Here is a 19,405-nt window from a genome sequence, read left to right on the forward strand (position 1 = left end):
TTTGTTTTCCAATAGGAGGAGTGTCATGCACTCTTTTACTCCATTAGACCTGCTTTTCATTACCTCAATCCCATAAATCGGACATGGGAGGGTTGCCTTGGGTATGTTCAGATTCCAAGGCTGGTTCTTCTTTGCACATCAAAGCTTTAAAAATAGGTGGAGCATTTGCTAAGCCGAAGGGAGCCATGTCAATTTGGAGCTTAGACGATGTAAGTAGATGACTGCCTATCAACGGATTGATACGTTGAAAGTAGGGCTTTAATCTCCATCCATTGACTCTGGTCTTGTGGAGTTTTATTGATAAATCTGCTAATCTCTAACTACCATTTCCAAACTTTGTTTTTATCATGAAAGGTCCCTCCCATCTTTGCAAAAACTTTTTGTCGAGTCGAGTATCAAGTCGGTTATCATAGCGAAGAACCAACATACCTTCCTTCAATCCTTTCCCCTTGAGCTTCTTGTTGATTTTATCCCTTTGGCTTGTCGCTTTGGTGATGTAGTGATCAATGGACTCTTCTCTATCTAGCTCAAGTCGTTGGAGATCTAAGATCCTTTCATGTAGAACCTCTTTTGGTTTTTTTGCCACTCTTGCAAGAACGCGCAAGCTTGAGAGCTCTACCTCAATGGGGAGAAGTGCCTCCTGTCCATAAACTAGATGAAAAGTGGTGAATTGGGTAGATACCGTGAAAGATGTCCTATACGCCCAAAGAGCAGCCGTCAAATGGCGATCCCAATCATTAGGCCGGTCCACAAACTGCTTAGAAATGATCTTACATATCATTCCATTCACTTTTTTCACCAATCCATTGCATTGAGGATAGTAGGGTGTGGAATGCAGGTGTTTCACTTTAAACCTCCTCAAGAGATCATTCAGAAGGTCATCCCTAAAACCCGGGCCTCGATCTGATAAGATTTCTAGGAGTGTTCCAAACCTACTACAAATATGATCAAAAATAAACTTTGATACCTCTTTAGCTGTGATTCGGGTTGTGCTTGTTGCTTCCGCCCATCGTGTCATGTAGTCAACACCCATGATGATGAAAACCTTCCCTGTAGAAGTACGAGGTAGGGGACCTATTGCATCCACACCCCACTTTTCAAAAGGGCCATAAGATATTATTGGGACTCGAGGCTCATATGTTAGTCGTCTATCCCCGCAATTTGGCATGGCTTACATGCCTTACAACAATATTGGACATCACGATGTAAGCTCGGCCAAATAAACCCTGCTTGTAAAATCTTCCTACTTGTAATATCTTGAGAAAAGTGACCACCACAGACATCATCATGACATGAAAGAAGAATTTTCTCTATCTCTTGCACACCTGGTACTCTCCTCAAGACCAAATCTTTCCCTTTGTGATATAAATCATCCCCGATCAACTGGTAAGGTGTGGCCTTCTTAACTAGTCTATGTCTTTGCACCTTGTCTAAGTGTTTGGGACACTCACCTGCTTGTAGAAAGAAGATAATGTCTTTTAGCTCCTCTTGACCTTGATATTTGGGTTCATATAGTTTCACACCTCCTACCGCCATTTGAAGCTTTTCATTTGCGAGTAAGTCTGCTTCCTTGTTATGAGTTCTCACAATGTGTTGTACCGTGTTGCTTTAAAACCCTTCATCAAAGCTCTTACACTACTAAGCCACTCAAACAATGTACGATTCTTGCACCTCCAAGTCCCTTGGATTTGCCTGACCACTAGCAAAGAATCACCTTTTATAATAAGTCTTTGTATGCCTAATTATTTGCATTCTTCTAACCCAAGGGTTAGAGCAGCATACTCAGCCTCATTTTTAGAGTGAACACTGGGTAGAGTGATACCTTTTCTAACCATTACCTCCTTGTGTGGGTTCAAAATGATGATTCCCCCTGCTGCTTTGTCTTGTTGGCATTGATAAGCTCCTTCAAAGCATAAACTATGGGCATTATCAATCTCCTTCACTTTGAACTGTTTTGAGCCTTCCTCTCTTTGTAGTCGTGATCCTTCCCTTTCTCTCACTTTGTAGGTGAGAATGTCTGCAAGTCCTGCTCTTGTGCTATCTTCTACAAGGAAAGTGTATTCAAATTCTTGGAGTTCAAGCACCCACTTTGCTATTCTAGATGAGAGGCTCATGTGTTGTACTACATATGGTAGATTGTGCTCTAAGGTGAGAAAAAAAAATGGCACAGGGAGAAGATACGATCGAAACTTCCTTACCGCAAACAAGATTGCAAAGACCACTTTCTCCATTTCAGTGTATCCCTTCTCGGCCGGAGTCATCACCTTGCTTGCAAAATAGATCGGCCTCATGTATGATGTTTTAGGATCTTTTTGCATCAAAACAACACCAATTGCTTCGAAACCTACACTTGGAGTGACATAGTAGGTCTCCTTTGGATCTGGTGGCATTAGGATTGGGAGAGAGCTAAGAATGCCCTTCACTTCCTCAAAACATTTTGCATGTTCCCTCCCCCATTCAAATGTAGATTGGCTTGCCAACCTATGCAAAGGGGCGATGGCTTCTGCTAGGAGATGGATGAAGCGAGACATGTACCTCACTTTGTGGTTGAAGGTCATTAGCTCCTTAGTTGTTGTTGGTGGAGATAATGACAAAAGGGCCTCTACTTTAGAGGGATCCACTTGAATTCCTTGTGAAGAAACCACATGGCCTAGCAAAACCACCTGAGATTCACCGATATGACACTTCTCTGGGTTGAGTTGTCCCCCAAATTGATGGAGCCTCTTAAGCCCCTCTTCAACCTTTTGGCAGTGAAGTGATCTACAACTATAAATACAGAAATCATCCATAAAGACTCTTATAGATTTTCCAAAGAATGGATGAAATACAAATATTGTGAATCTCATGAAGGTGCTAGGAGCATTAGTGAGCCCAAAAGGCATTACTCTGAATGAAAAACATCCCCAAGGTGTGATGAAGGTGGTTTTTGGTTGGTCCTCTTCTGCTATTCTAATTTGAAAATATCCTGAATACATTCGTGACCTGCTACTTCATTCAAAATTTCATCTTGGAAAGGGAGAGGGAAGTGGTCCCTCTTTGTCGCAGCGTTGAGGGGTTTGTAATCCATGCAGACCCTCCACTTACCATTCTTCTTGGGAGTGACTATAATAGGTGATACCCATTCGGAGTTGGATACTGGATAGATGAAGCCAGCCTTCAAGAGTCGATTCACTTCTTGTAGGAGAGCCTTTTGTTTCACAGATCCTAGTCGCCTTAACTTTTGAGCCACGGGTTTGGTCCCTGGTTTCAATTCAATACGATGTTCTATTACATCTACACCTCTTATTTGTGAGTAGTAAGTGATAAACAAATTGGGATACCTCCTTACCATATTGATGTAGGACCTCTTCTCCTCACAAGTAAGATCTTTTGCAAGCATCTTCTCAAATCCTTCTTCAAGGTGCTGGCATCTTTCATCCCCTCGTGTGTGATTGTCTGTTGGCTTTTCTTCTACAGGAACATCTTGAGTGTTGGCGTTGAATACAATTCCCATAACCTCCAAAGAAGACTCCTCTTCACTGGTTGATGCACTGGTTGATGCTTCCTCATCACTTGAGTAAGGACTCTCCTCCTCGCTCTCTTCATCTGCCCTGGTTTCATAGTTGATATCTAGTTGCTTTCCTTCTCGCCAATCATACACCACCGGTTGACCCTTCTTAAGAATCAAACGACCACTTTCCCATTTTTGATCTGCATTCACAGCAATGAGCCAAGGCCTCCCTAGGATGATGGGATAACCCTCCCCCTTAACTGGCATGACATACATATCCACTCGTGCATCTATGTTACATACAGAGACTTTTACATTTTCAATGATCCCCAAACACTTCACACTTGAGTTGTTGGCTAGCCTAGCTTGACAATTAGAGGACTTTGTAATTTCAAGCCCTAACTTGTTCATTGATTTTTTCGTGATCACACACATTTGAGCTCCACCATCAACATATACATTATACACCTTTTTACCCCTTATGTACGCATCCACAATGGGTTCCACATCTTTTTGTAGCTTTGAGGCCACAACCTTAATGGAAAGATTTGCTTTCTTTTTTGGAATTCTTGTACTTACCAACTTTGGCCATTGCCTTCTTACTTTGGCTGATAGGTGTAGAAGTTGAGGCCATGAAATGTTTGGCTTTTGGGTTTGTAAATCCTCCAGGATGTTGTAGGGCTATAGCTCCTTTCCCAATGGGAATTCGTTGATACCAATTTGCCTTCGCCTTGATCTTTTCTTCCTGCTACTTTCAGCTTCTTCCATCTTTGACTTCTTCTTCTTGTCCCTTCTGGCTGAATTTGTTCCTTCACTTCTCATGTCTTCATCCTTATCATGTGCTCTTGTGCGTTTTTCTGCCGACATAACATCAAAGTTTAGAGTATGCTCATCTATTACCTCTTCTAGCTTGATGATGTTGACTCCTCTTTCTTCCTCCTCATGTGGGACGGGAGGTATATTTGCGGGTGGTGGTGGTCGACGAAGGATTTGTGGGCCTTGAGCTAGTTCTTGTTGCACAGTGAGAGGAGGCGGTATGGGGGGATATATGTCTCCCGAAAGTCGCCTTGGATGTGGACAATTGTACATGCCATGGCCCATTTCATTGCAATTCCAACATCTCAACTCTTGAGCTGTCTTCGTTGATTGCGATTCCCTTCTCTTGGTTGTCGTTGTTGAGGTAGGCCCTGTACTAGATTCAGAGTGAGGTTCTCAAGTTATTGAGTTAGCCTTTGTAAAACCTCTTGTTGAGAGTTATCTCCTATTTGTGAAGATTGTGCAAGAGAGGCCCTAATTGGTGCTTCCATGGTTTGTGAAGACTCCCTCTCACTCACTTCATTCAAACCCCTTGCTCTATGTGCTTGTAAGTGTAGTTTTCTAAACTTGATGATGGCTACCTCACGTGCTTCTTCGAAGGTGGATGGGAATTTTTGCTCTACTTTAGCCTTTAAAAGTGGATACAAGCCAACCATGAATCTCTCTTTTTTTAGAAAGTTAGGTGCACCACCATGATTTTCTAATGTAGCCTCCCACCTACCCCATAGATTGACAAAGGTTGCCTCATAAGAGGGATAGTCTTCAAGTGATACCTGCTTATGTCCAATAAGACATTTCCATAGTCCTTCAAAAGTATCACCTTGCCCGAACTTGGAGAGGAAGCTTGCTCGCAATCTCTCCAAATTGGACTTGATTTGGGGTTGCAAGGTCTCATACCATGCTTTAGCTTCTGCTTTTAGAACAAATGGGAACGCTCGTAGCTTTACTTCCTCTTCATCTCTCCCGGATATGAGATGTGCCATCTCCAAGTTGTCAAGAAACACTTGCGCATCTTCCCCACTTCTTGCATAGAACGTGGGAAAAGAACTTGACATTTTGTTTAGACTTTTTGAAATTTCTTTTTTTTGAAAGAAACTTTTCTCTTACGGGCCGCACAAGATTGTTGACACTATAAATCTGATTACATTAAAATGAAGATGTAGACATCCATTGTTAATTTGTACTTTATCATAGGTAGAATAAATGGATTTATTGAAGCATTGATTTCATTGAGGCGAGTGGATCCAAATATCCTCCTTATGATAGATTGAAACCTAAACTTAGTTGCAATGATTATATGAATGGATTGCCGAGTAATAGGCCTAAAAGGTTCATTGTTTTGATCGTGATTCATGTGCTACTCCTCGTTGTTGGTTTGAAGACCTCGTTCCTTCATATGGCCCTTGAGCACCCCTTCACCACTCCTTGTTCCTGCATTTAAAACAAAATGAAAACGTGAACATCAAAAGAAGTTTCATAATTGATGATTGGAAGTATAATTGGATTGGGTGATGCCAGTAATTCTCTAAGTCTTTCTGCACCAAACATAAAAACAATGCGTTGCTGGAAAAAGACTTTTCTATCTATGTGAACATTTACTCTAATGTGTTGTGCAAAATGAAATGGATAGATGGGAACTCCATTGTTCATCACTAAAAAATTTGAAGGTAACTTGAAAATATGTTCCTCAATGGGGGCACCACTTTATGATGGCGAGCTTTTTGAAATGGGGCTTCTAAACCCAAACCAATGGGCCTACCCTCACAAAATGTTCGTAAAGAGGTACGCACACTACTTGGGGCACCACCTTCTTTTCGAACTGGAGAAGGAAACCAATCAAAATAACACTTGCACTCACCCACTCAAGCAACACACTTTGAAAACCCCCTTACTCTATATACACTTTGGACACTTGAACACCATCAATGATTATGCAACCCAATGCCGTGCATCAAAATGAAATATGCAATTTGTGGAATAGCATTCACCTTCTCCCCATAAGAATACCCATAATACATCCAAACTCTTCCTCTCTCAAGCACTCATCAAAAAATCATGCGCACAAGACTTGCCTCTCAAACACGCAAGAGAATCACTTACATCCAAACTGAAAATGAAAATTGCAAATTTGTGGAATAGCATTCACCTTCTCCCCATAAGAATACCCATAATACATCCAAACTCTTCCTCTCTCAAGCACTCATCAAAAAATCATGCGCACAAGACTTGCCTCTCAAACACACAAGAGAATCACTTACATCAAACTAACACACTTTGCATAGAGAGCTCATCTCCATCTATGCAATGCCGTGACACAAATAAAATCACCATGAGAGGTAGCCACAAATTGCAAAATGAAATATGCAATTTGTGGAATAGCATTCACCTTCTCCCCATAAGAATACCCATAATACATCCAAACTCTTCCTCTCTCAAGCACTCATCAAAAAATCATGCGCACAATACTTGCCTCTCAAACACACAAGAGAATCACTTACATCAAACTAACACACTTTGCATAGAGAGCTCATCTCCATCTATGCAATGCCGTGACACAAATAAAATCACCATGAGAGGTAGCCACATGCATATGTAATGAAGCAAAAGAGAGTTGGAGTGAGAAATTTCTTTAGACCAATTGAATAAGTGTGGAGAAACAAACCAATGGTAAATTGAGAATAGAACACTTACTTGATTTCTCGCACACCTTTTAAGGGGAGGACAGATGCTGGCTAACCATCACGAATTGCGACACTTGAAAGTTTTGAAGATGATTTCATGATCATTGACATAACCATGAGAGAGATAATGATGTATTTACAAGTTATTGAGGTGCTACAAATGATTTATTGGGTTGATGGAGTAAGAGATTGTAGAATGGAAAGAGTGGAGAATAGAGTTGCACTTCCTCCAAAGAGGAGGGTTAGGAGGGAGCATGTGAAAGAGGGAGAGTTGGGGTTTTCTCTACTATTGATCAAGAAACAACATGAAGTTGAAAATATAGGTGTGTGTCCTTGAGTCTCTCCAAGGGGGGCTATTTATAGTTGTGTAGGAGTGGGATTATGCTACACTTAATTAGAGTAAGTGATTAGACCTAATTAAGTGTCCTTTGACCACTCATTGAATATTGGACATAAAAGGGACTATTTATTCACCAAAAATATCATTTTAAACCGTGAAGGCTTCATAGGGGTGCATAATGTAGGTGGGGCCCACCATGAGGCCCTACGGGTGGCTCCTGCGAGGTATCTCAACTTGTCTGTCTTGGCATTTAGAAAGCATCTTTAGGTTGGTCCCATCACATGCAAGTGACCTTGAACACTCATTGCTCTTCTAGAAGATGAGTAGGGGAAAAATATAATCTCACCCTCTTGATTTACTTGATTTGCAGTTCCCTTTTGCTGCGAATCTGACAGATTTACACTATTTTGACCATAATATTTTACCAGTAGCTCGGAATGACATGCTTCAAAAGGCAAAATTGACCTTCTCAGCATGTTTGATATGAATTTGAACTATTCTTCATGTCCATGGACCAAGGAATTCGGTTTGGAAGGTCCATGCTAGGCTAGGGAACCTTTTGCTTCCAAGTCTTCTTGTATGGGCCCTTTGCTTGTATGCATCCAAGGGGAATCATGCTTTTTCAAAAGGCTATGATTCTTAAACAAATAGAGGAGGGCCCAATATTATTTTCTTGTGAAAAGAATATACACTTGGAGTCTTTTTGAAAGGAGAGAAACTATATGTATATTCTTAAGAGAGATTGGGCCACCTATGTAGGGGGCATAGAAGACTTGTAGAGAGGGACCATAATCTTTGGTAAAGACAAGTGGAGAGTTGATTTCCATGGGAATTTATCTATATGGGGTGGAAGATGGATATATTATTTTTCTACTACTAATTCACAAGAGGTAAGAAAGTTTGGGGGTATATAGTTGGTTATTGTATGCTTATTCTATTTACAAAGCAAAAAAGAAAAGGGTGGTAATATAAATATATGACTAAGGTGACATTTTTGGGAAGAGTATAATGTATGTGTCGCCACAAAGGTTAAACGAAGAGGGGGAATTTACTCTAGATAACTTAATAGCGTAGAAAACTATAAACACATATGAGGAAGAGGACGTTGAGTAGGCTGACAAATGTTGCAAAAAGATGGTTACCATTTTATGTCACTCACTACCAAGAACTCAGCTCTGAGACCCTCTTCCTGCCAATGAGGTGCTGCAGCAGCAGGGCGAGCCTCTCTCTGTGATGCCTGTATGTGACGTCCCAGTGGAATAGTGTATTGAAAGAAAGGGACACCTGGGTAATCTGCAAAAGAGAAAGTGTCCCTCCAAAGCCACTCTCCAAGATCCCACTATACTGATGCCATTGGACATCACTCCCAAGCCCACAGTCTCCAATGTCCAGTCTCAAGAGCAACAAGGCTAGGATTGATGACACAAGTCCTCCCACAGATGCCACCACTCGGATCCTCTCAAAACAACACTCTTCCACCTACGGGGCCTCTACTGCAACTCGATGTAAGCGTCCCTCACCTTGTAACAAAAAACAGAGAAGGAAAAGTCTTTGAGCAAGCCGGAATTGAGATGAGAACCTCCAATTGCATGAAGACTCCCATGCATCTGGGTGCTGCTGACTCAAGAGGTGTGAGCCACTCAGCTGTTACTACCTCTTAGATTTCTTGGCCCATGATCTACACCCCTCTCATGCCCTGTATAGCTGAAAGCCCTGCAGCTCCTCTGAAAAGCCTAGAAACTGTAACCAGTCACCTAAAGAGCGTGCTGGACCTACTACCATGGGACCCTAGGAAACATGAGGCCGACTACCAACCAAGTGGCCTCCCTGAGTGCTAACCATGGGGTTACAAACAAGGGGCTGTCCCAGGCTCTCCTCCGTGCAAGCAGGCTGCCGTTGCTCTAGGCTTTGTTGTAAGTGCTCCCAAGGTTGAAGCAAACCCACAGTGAAGCAGTCCTCCAGTCTCCTGCTCAAACCAATTCTGCGCATCTCTGTGAAGATCCATGTGGTCAAAGGTTGCCAGGGCCCTCCTGCCTGAGGCACCCTAGCACAAAGCCACTGTAGCAAGAACTCCTTCCAGGGCTCCTCACCTGGAAGAAGTCCTCAAACGATGAACTTCCCAAGAAGGGCTATGATTTTCTATGCTGGGTCTATGATCCCAAGCCCTCCCTGTGAACAAGGAAGAGTGATGACCTACCAAGCCACTTTGGCCCAGGCTGTCTGAGTGTCACGCCTTGACCAAAGGAAGTTCTGATCAGCCTCTCTACCTGGATGATACAGAAACTCAAGAAGATCCAGCAAGAAGTGATGTACCACATAGTAGCCAACAACACATGGTAGGCCACTACAACTCTGCTAGCCAAAGAAATTTGTGCAGAGCTCCAATGTAACAAGTTACTCCTGATAGATAGGAGGAGGGGAGCAATCTGCTTCTCGGGATACAAGTCCAAACCAACCTGACAACCCAAGTACCGAACTACAGTCCCTGGGGGAATCCACCTAAAACCCTCATCTGGCATCCAATCGGGTACAGGAGCACTACCAACCGAGAAATCACTGTGCCAGATGCACAACAAAAGGTCTCAAGAGCCTGCTCACAGCTGTGAAGGTTGGCCTCCTAGCCATCCAAGTACAAGGTTAAGTCGTCACAGCAAACTCAGTGTCTAGTAGCTTATCTCCTCGAATAGGGAGTGTTAAGCCCCATAGACCAACCTGCTGCAACACCAAAAACCTGCTCATTGCCTCAGCATAGAACAGAAAGAGGAATGGGGCAAGAGGGCAGCCTTGTCTAACCAAACGTGTGAGCATGAAATGATCACCTCTACCTCCTGACAAAAGTACCTGACTGTGTGCCTATCTTTTGTACAAAGCACACACCCCTCTGATCCAAGCATCTGAGAAGCCCATCCTACATAGAGTGCCCTCCAAAAAGTCCCAGTCAACTCTGTCGTAGGCCTTCTAAAATTAAGAGGAATAATCATCAGATCCTCAATACGGATCCGCGCTTGGGCAGAAGCCTCCCAAAAAGTAAAGATGTTGTCAAGGATACTGCACTCCTTGACAAAACTTGTCTCAGTCACATGTATAAGGCTCTCTAGAAGTGGATGGATCCTCAAACTTAAAGCCTTGGCAAGAATTTTTAGGCTGAGTTGAGGATGGTGATGGGACAGCATTGTCGAATCTCATCCAAGGAGCCACCCTCCTTGGGAATGAGCTAGATGAGACCCTCATCATGCTGTCAGGCATCTCTCCTGTGTGCAAGATGTACTAAAAAGCACTGCAGAGATCTAGGCCAAGCAAGTCCCAGTACTCCAAGAAAAAATTGGGAGTCAAGCCATCCTCACCTAGATAGCTACTGAAGCGGTCCGGGGCGGGCAACAAGAAGAGCAACCTCTAGACACCCTTCAAGGCTCCCGTGCTGCTCAATGGGGCTGGGGCACAACACAACACAAACCAAAACAACAAACCCCCAGCCATATCCCAACTACACAAGGGGCACCACCTAGTTTAAGAGCGAACTAGGACGCAAAAGAGGAGAATCGTTAGAGCAACCCACAAACAAGCAAGGAATTTACACTAACCCTAACACCAATGGAACACTCTCACACACTAAAACACGAGAGAGAGAGAGAGAGAGAGAGAGAGAGAGAGATAGTGCTCGGGCTGCTTTGAAACGTATCAACAATGATCAAGCAAACACAACTATATATTTAAGAAAGAGAGAGAAAGGGGGAGGGGGTGCTTGTTGCATTAATACCTTCTTACAAATCTGTCATGACAAATCAAAGTGAGATTAGTATTTGTTCAACATAGCTTGCGTAAATTTCACCACAACACATCACAAGAAAATCCACCCCAATCACTGTCTTAAAGCCATGGGAGTCCTCTCCACCCTGTCGCCCTCTTACAGTATGTGGGATTTATGGCTAGATTGATGACAACACCAGAGACAAGCTATCAAGAACTTAATAAAAAACACCAAGACACTTACGCATCATTGTTGTCCATTACTTCACGTTGGAAGGGAGACAAAGTATCCAAGCTTAGTCCAAATCCACCCTCCTTGATTCAGCAATTGTTGGGCTTACACTAGTAGGAGAAATGATAGATTTCCTACTCTCAATTGAATGATCACTCTCTCTCTTACAATGGCATAGAGTTTCCTTGCTAATCCCCTATTACAACACATGCACATGCATAAGACAATGAGCTTCCACTCAAGAGCTCCTTCTAGAGAGGTTGAGCTTGGCTTCTCAAGCTATAGCATAGTGCTCTTGCTTATGGCTCCCTCTTTTGTGCTAGCTACACCCTCCTTTTATAGCAATTTTGAAGGCTAGGGTTACTCCTCTAACCATGGTTGGGTTAGATTTTCAGCAATTTATCTAATTTCTTTTGCTTGGAATTATCAAGAAGTTGGTGGGGAAAGAGAGAGGAGAGAAATGGAGGTGATAGGACTTTTCATAGTGGGTTAGTGTTAGTAGAGTTAGTATTAATTTACAAATGGAATTGGATATTTACAATGGGAGTATCCATGTAGGATACAAATAAGGAAGAAAAACTCTTAAGAGGTGAAAAAAGGTGGATTTCTTACAAGGTTGATGCTCCAAGTGTCTTGAGTAGGGCCAATTTTGACGCTTGTTGACGGTCCACTAGCTTTGACGGTACATTTTTTCTCCACTCTTGACCTTCCTTGAGAGACAAGGTAATTGAAGCTGAGTAATCAACCACCATGATGCTATCTTTTAAGAGAAGAGGCTGAATTTTGTGGTTTTTTTGATAGATATGGGTAAATTGGAGGAGGAAAAAAGAGACTAGGTGGTCAATTTTGGAATGGAATTGTGTGTGGGAGGTATGCGTTCACCATGGTTTCTCTTATTCTTCAAGGTTGAGGAGAAGGTGAGTAGGTTGCAGAGAGGAGTGGTGAGAGAGGTGGGGATGATGAGTGGAGAAGTGTGTGTGAAAGAGGAAAATGATAAAGTGGAAGAGAGAGTGTGGCTGCATAGCATGGGAAAACTGGGGTCCACTAATAAAATCATAGCTCACAGCTCCTAGCTCAAAAAAATATGAAAAAATTTGAGGCAAAAGTTCAGCACATGAGCTACAACCTTTGTTTGTATCACCTTTTTAAATTTGGAGAGCAAGTGAACTTTAAAAATTCAGCAAAACCGCCTGTTTTTTTCCACTGCACAAGGTCCTTGTGGGGTCTTTCTTTGGATGATTCTTTTGAATACCTCCAAGAGTGAGCCCTCCATAGTGCATGTATGCATGCCACCTACCCTTGACCTTATTTGGTAGGTCTATAATTGAATATATTGTTGCGATCATGATATAAGTGAATAGTACAACTAAGAAAATCAAATATTGAGGGGTCTAAAAAATATATACATGTCTAATATAAATAATATAAGTGGAAAAAATATAAAGGGGTCAAAAGAAATCTCTCTCATTATGAGGCTACCATAAAAAGATAAATATTTTTGGTGTTCTAATTTTTTAGAAAAAAAACAAAATAGATGTAGGAAGGGAAAAATCACAATAGTGAAAAAATATACACATAAATAAAACTAGTTTTTTTGGATTTTTTGTTGGGGTGGAGTTACACCAAATATAAGAGAAGCTTACATGAAAATATTTCTATATGGAATAAAAAGTATGAAAAATGGTAAGAAAAATTGTGGTAATGGTGAGGCAATGTACAGAGCATAAATAACACACACCTAGGTAGAAATATTTAAATAAATACCAAAATAATTATGAAAAAATCTTTTATTTAGGCCCCATATACAAAGAAATATTTACATACGCATGGGCCATAATATACTTATATTTTTTATATTTTTATTTTTTTTTCTTGGCTCAACTAGCCCAATGCCTAGCTAATTGAGGGTTTTTTATTTCAGTAAGGAGATATGGGAAAAGTCCCCTAACTCACATGCACCTATATACAGTGAAAGGGTGAGGGTAACCACAGTGTTTGAGTGATTTGATAGGGTGAGATAACTCACTATGGCAATCAAAGAGAGCCGAAAAACGGCTATCATTAGCCCTCCCCCAGGATGATGGTATATTCATGTACCATCATAAAGAGTCTTTTCCAAAGAGAGTGCTTCAGAGTCCTTGACAAGATCTTCATTGTTTGGCCCCTTGGAATTTTGGTTTGTGTTACACTCATGCTTCATGGAACAATACTTACATGGGATAGTTGCCTTTTGCTCTGGTAGATCCTTTGGTAGAAGGCGACTCAAGTAAAGCTTCAAGCGATAGCCGTTTACCTTCCTGGAGTGCTCTTTCCCACTCAAGTCCATAAGTTGATAGTAACTTGAATTGAAAGCCTTCTTGACTATGTATGGCCCCTACCATCTTGTTTCAAATTTGGCATCAAAAGGATTATCGAGTCGATTGTCATACCTTAGCACAAGATCTCCTTCATTGATGCCTTTGTCCTTCAGTTTCTTGTCAAGCTTCTCCTTTGTCTGTGTGGCTTTCCTCTTATAGCACTCGTATGGTGCTTCTCTTTTCCACTCAAGCTCAGATAAGGTAAGAAGTCGATCCATCCATGCTTCTTGATCATCTTGTGCTGATTTGCCATGAAGTCGCAATGTTGAAATGTTTAGCTCAATTGGCTGTAAAGCCTCTTGACCATAGACCAAGTGAAATGGTGTAAACTCCGTGGCTTCCCTATATGTGGTTCGATACGCCCACAAGGCACCATCCAAGAAGTCATCCCACAACTTTGTCTTGTTTTTCACCATCTTTCTAATGATGCCTGCAATGACACCATTAGCTTTTTCTACCAAACCATTTGATTGGGGATAGTAGGGTGTACTGTGACGATGTAGAATGCGAAGTTCTTCACAGACTTCTGTGAGCAATCCCTTTCTAAACCCTGGACCATTATCAAAAACAATCTCCAAAGGTGTGCCAAATCTACAACAAATGTGAGTGTAGACGAATTTGCTCACTGTCCTCTCATTTACCTTTGCCACACTTTGTGCTTCCACCCACCTAGTCATATAGTCTACAGCCACTAGAATGTAGAGTTTACCATTTTTTGTCTTGGGCAGAGGACCCATAGCATCAATGCCCCACTTTTCAAAGGGTCCATTTGCAAGCACTATTTGCCTCGGGCCATGCACCAACCTTCTATTTCCATTTATCTGACAATTGTGATAGCGTTTACACCAATGTTGAACATCCACATGCAAGCTTGGCCAAACATACCCCGCAAGCAAAATCTTCTTCACAATTAATTCTTGGGCAAAATGACCACCACATGCTTCTTCGTGCAAACCTTTTAGAATGGCTAGAATTTCCTCAATAGTTAGTACTCTTCTGCACACTTGATCCCTCCCTCTTTGATAGAGGGAGCCTTCTAGGAAGAGATATGTGCTTGCCTTCTTCATGAGTCTCTTCTTCTGAGCCTTCGTGAAGTCTTGTGGAAACTCACCCTCAGAAATGTAGCCAATGATGGGAGCCAATGACTCCAATCCCTGGTACCTCGGTTGCTTCACAGCAGCCACCACCATGATGACCTGCACTTCTTTCTTTACACATGCAACGGCTTGTTGTGCAAGTAAATCAGCATCTTCATTTTGTTTCCTAGGAATATGATATAATTGCACCTCCTCAAATTGATTAAATAGCCTACGGACGGTATGAACTTTGGCCCTTAGTCTTTCATTTTTGCATGCCCAAATGCCTAAAATCTGCTTCACAATGAGAAGTGCATCCCTTTTTACCATGAGACGTTGTATACCATGGCCAATGCATATTTTTAAACCATCAAGTAGTGTGTCATATTCTGCTTCATTGTTGCTAGTTGAACTTGGTAGATTGAACTTCTCTTTCATGACCACCTCTCCACTTGGGTTGAGCAACACTAGCCCTCCCCCTGCTTTTCCTGTGGCTCGACGAAAAGCTCCATCAAAGAACAAGGTAAAAGCATTAGGAATACTTTTTGGTGGTGGCAATGGTAGGGTCTTTACTTCAGCAGGCACCTTAATCTCCTTTTCATGCACCCTATAAGTGAGAATCCCTGCCAATTGTGCACGCACACTATCTTCTACCTTGAAAGAGTATTGAAACTCTTGCAACTCCATAATCCACTTTGAGATCCTAGTACTAAGATTCATTTGAGATGACACCCAAGGGAACAAATTTTCTGCAGTGAGAATTACAAAAGGTTTTGGTAGCAGGTAAGATCTAAACTTTCTCACCGCAAACATGAGAGAAAGCATCATGAGTTCTGCTTCTGTGTAGTCTCTCTCCAAAGCATTCATGACCCTACTAGCAAAGTAGATGGGTCGCATCCTTGTACTGTGGGGATCTTGTTGTAGCAACACAGCACCAATTGTTTCCCTTCCAACACTAGAGCTAACAAAGAATGTGTACTCCCAACAAGGAGGCATGAGTGTTGGTATCTCTGACAAAATGACTTTAATGTTACAAAAATACTCTTCAAGCTCATCGGACCATGCAAATTCTACTTGTTGTGTCAACTTTTGCAAAGGATGAAGCAACTCCGAGGCTAAGTGAATGAAGCGTGACATGTACTTCACCTTCTGAATGAAAGAGATGACCTCCTTAAGACTCTTCGGTGATGGGAGCTCAATAAGAGCCTTTGCCTTTGAAGGATCCACCTCAATGCCTTTATAGGAAACCTTGTGAGCGAGCAAGATCACTTCATCCTCACCTAGGTGGCACTTGTCGTGGTTGAGTTGACCTCCCATGTCCTAGAGCTTCTTTAATCCTTCTTCTACCCTTTGTAGATGCAATGATTTTGAGCTATAAATGCAGAAATCATCAATGAACACCCTAATTGACTTTCCAAAAAACGCTTGAAACACCATGTTCATAAAACGTTGGAATGTTGCAGGAGCATTTGTCAGACCAAATGGCATGACTCTAAAAGCATAACAACCCCAAGGAGTGATAAAGATTGTTTTCAATTGATCTTCCAATGCGATACCTATTTGAAAGTAGCCTGAGTAGCCATCACACACAGTGTACTTCTCATGACCAGCTACCTCATTTAGTATCTCATCCTGAAATGGGAGGGGAAAGTGATCTCTTTTTGTTGCCTCATTGAGTGGACGGTAATCCACACACACCCTCCACTTTCCGTTTTTCTTAGGAGTGACAACAACAGGAGAGACCCACTCTGAATTCTCCACTGGATAAATGAAACCTGCTGCTAGAAGCTTTCTTACCTCCTTGAGTAGAGCCTGCTCCTTTATAACTCCTAGCCTTCGTAGCTTTTGAGCTTTAGGTGTGGCCTCAGGCTTTAACTCAATCTTGTGTTGAACAACATCTACCCCACGCATGTCGGTGTAGTCTTTAGCGAAAAGCCTAGGAAACTTCCTTAGCACACATTTGAACTCCTCTCTTTCATCCTTTGTAAGTGTTGTTGATAGCATACCTTCCAGTATCCCTTCACCTTGAACACCTTCGTTCTCTTGAGGACCTACCTCCTCCAAGCCTTGACAAAAGGTCTCTTGGTTGCTTGGCTTAAACCTTACCCCCATGACTTCGATGGAAAACTCCTCTTCAGTAATGCTACTGCTACTTTCTTCTTCTGAAGTGCTATCGGTCCAACCTTCTTCCGTCTCACTTTGAGATGATTCTTCATGGAGCTCCTCTTGGCGTTGCTCCTTCATGTCAAAGACAACCTTCTTATGATTGTCATTCCTGCAAATTAATTTCCCACTCTCCCAATCCTGCAAAGCTCGCATTTTCATTAGCCATGGTCTTCCTAGGATAAATGGATAACCACTTCCCTTGGTCGACATAACATAAAAATCCACTGCCTTCTTAATGCAAAAGGCCTCCACAAAAACATTTTTACAAATTCCTACACACCTAGCCTTGCTATTGTTTGCCATTTTCACTTTGATTTCAGGTGTCTCATGGATGTGCATGCCTAGTCTTTGCATGAGCCCTTCTGTCATGATGCAAATTTGTGCACCCCCATCCACTAGACCTTTCCTAACCAATCTTCCTTTTATGTAACAATCTAGCACAGGTGTAATATCCTCGTTCATTTCAGCATGTGCAATTTTTACAACAGGAAAACTCTCTTTTACCTTTCTCCTAGTGCTAACTGCCTTTGTTAAATCCCTCCTAACTTGTGGGCATAATGCAAGAAACTGAGGCCATGAGATATCAGGACCCTTACCTCGCATGTCTTCCAACAGGTTGTATGGAGCCATACCATGTCCAAGAGGGAAGTCTTGGAGATTGATACGACGTCGAGTCCTCTTAGCTTACTTGGTCTCCTTTGCCTTCTTGCCTTGTCCATGGTCACTCTGTGATGGGACACCCTCTTTCTCTTTACCTTTTCCTCGGCCACGCTTAATGCCGTTGGCTTCCATGTCAACCTCATTTGAATTTGTCACCTCTACCACATGCACATTTGGATCTGGCAAAGGTGGAACTCCTTCTACCCCTTGTGGAGGTGGTCTTGGTCCATTTGGCCTTTGTAGAAGCCTTGGTTGTTGACCAGCTCCTTCTCCTGCATTCATCACTGGGTAATTCATGTTAGGTCTCCCTGGCTCTCCACGGGGCCAAGGACAATTATACATCCCATGTCCAGACTCTCCGCAATTCCAACATTGCAAGACTCTCCTAGGTCGTGGATCTCGCTCTTTAGACTTCTTTGCTTGTCCCTTTGGACCTATAGCTTGTGCAAGGTGAATTGACATGCTGCTTAAAGATTCGTTTAACTTCTCAATTACTTCAGCCGTTACCTCAGGACGATCTATCGATGTTGATGCTTGTGACTTACCTTTGGGTCTAAGACCTTCTATTGGAACCTCTCCCCTTAAGCACTTGAGTTTCCTATATTTCTCAGCAGCCCTAGTTTCAGCTGCATCAAAGGTAGCAGGTGCACCCGCCTCAACTTTTACCTTAAGGTCAGGAAAGAGTCCGGCTATGAACCTCTCCTTCTTTAGAAATTCTGCACCATCACCAGGGTTAGCAACATTTCGTATCCATAGAGCCCAAAGACGTAGAAACTCTTGCTTGTACAAGTAGTAGTCATCTAAGTCTTTTTGCTTATGAGAAACAATGTCTTGCCATAATTTTTGAGTGTTTTGGGGATCAAAGAAGTATTTCTTGAAACGATTCAAAACTTCTGTGTAATTCCCCTTAACTTTCTCAGGCAAAGAGTCAAACCAAGTGCTAGCATCTTTCCTAAGGACCACCTCAAACATTTCTACACGTTCTTGATCAGTTACTATCCTCTTGATACGGCAAGACATCTTGAAATTCGCTAAAAATAATTCTGCATCCTCTCCAGGCTCTCCAAAGAAAAGAGGATACCCAGACATTTGGCGTTGGCTTTCCATTGAATTGATTTCAAAGTGACACCCGTTTTTGTTTTTCTTTCTTAAAAGGATTTACACAATAATGTTTTCTAGCTTGCAATCTATTCTACAACAAAATAAAGATATTCACATCAAACGACCTATGATAATCAATAAGAGGTAGGATGACAGGGTTTGGTTATGCGAGAATTTCTCCTACTCTTTGGGCACCAAACATGAACACCATATGTTGTTGAAAATGGATTTTCCTACTAATTGCAATGTTTATTCTAATGTGTGGAGTGAAATGGAAGGGAAAACCTCTATTCCTGGGCCATTACCCATGGTCTATGCATGACCTAATGCTTAAAACAAAATAAAAATATAGACGTCCAAACTAAGGTCGTACCTAATGAGAGGCAAAATAAAAGGATTTACTGAAGTGTTTATCTCGGCCAACCTAAGAGGACCTAAAATTCTACGAATGACACATTGAAATTGCAACTTAGTACTAGCAATTATGTGTACCTTTTGCCTTGCAATGGGAATGAAGGGATCATACAAATTTTCGTGATTCATGCAAACTACTTGACTATGCTAAAGGTTGATTCTACACAAAAATACACAAGCCGTCCTCAGTGGGGGCACCAATTTGAGGCGGTCCGGGGCGGGCAACAAGAAGAGCAACCTCTAGACACCCTTCAAGGCTCCCGTGCTACTCAATGGGGCTGGGGCACAACACAACACAAACCAAAACAACGAACCCACAACCAAA

This window comes from Adiantum capillus-veneris, chromosome 11, assembly GCF_014529385.1.
Source record: "Adiantum capillus-veneris isolate H3 chromosome 11, ASM1452938v2, whole genome shotgun sequence".
Classification (NCBI taxonomy): domain Eukaryota; kingdom Viridiplantae; phylum Streptophyta; class Polypodiopsida; order Polypodiales; family Pteridaceae; genus Adiantum; species Adiantum capillus-veneris.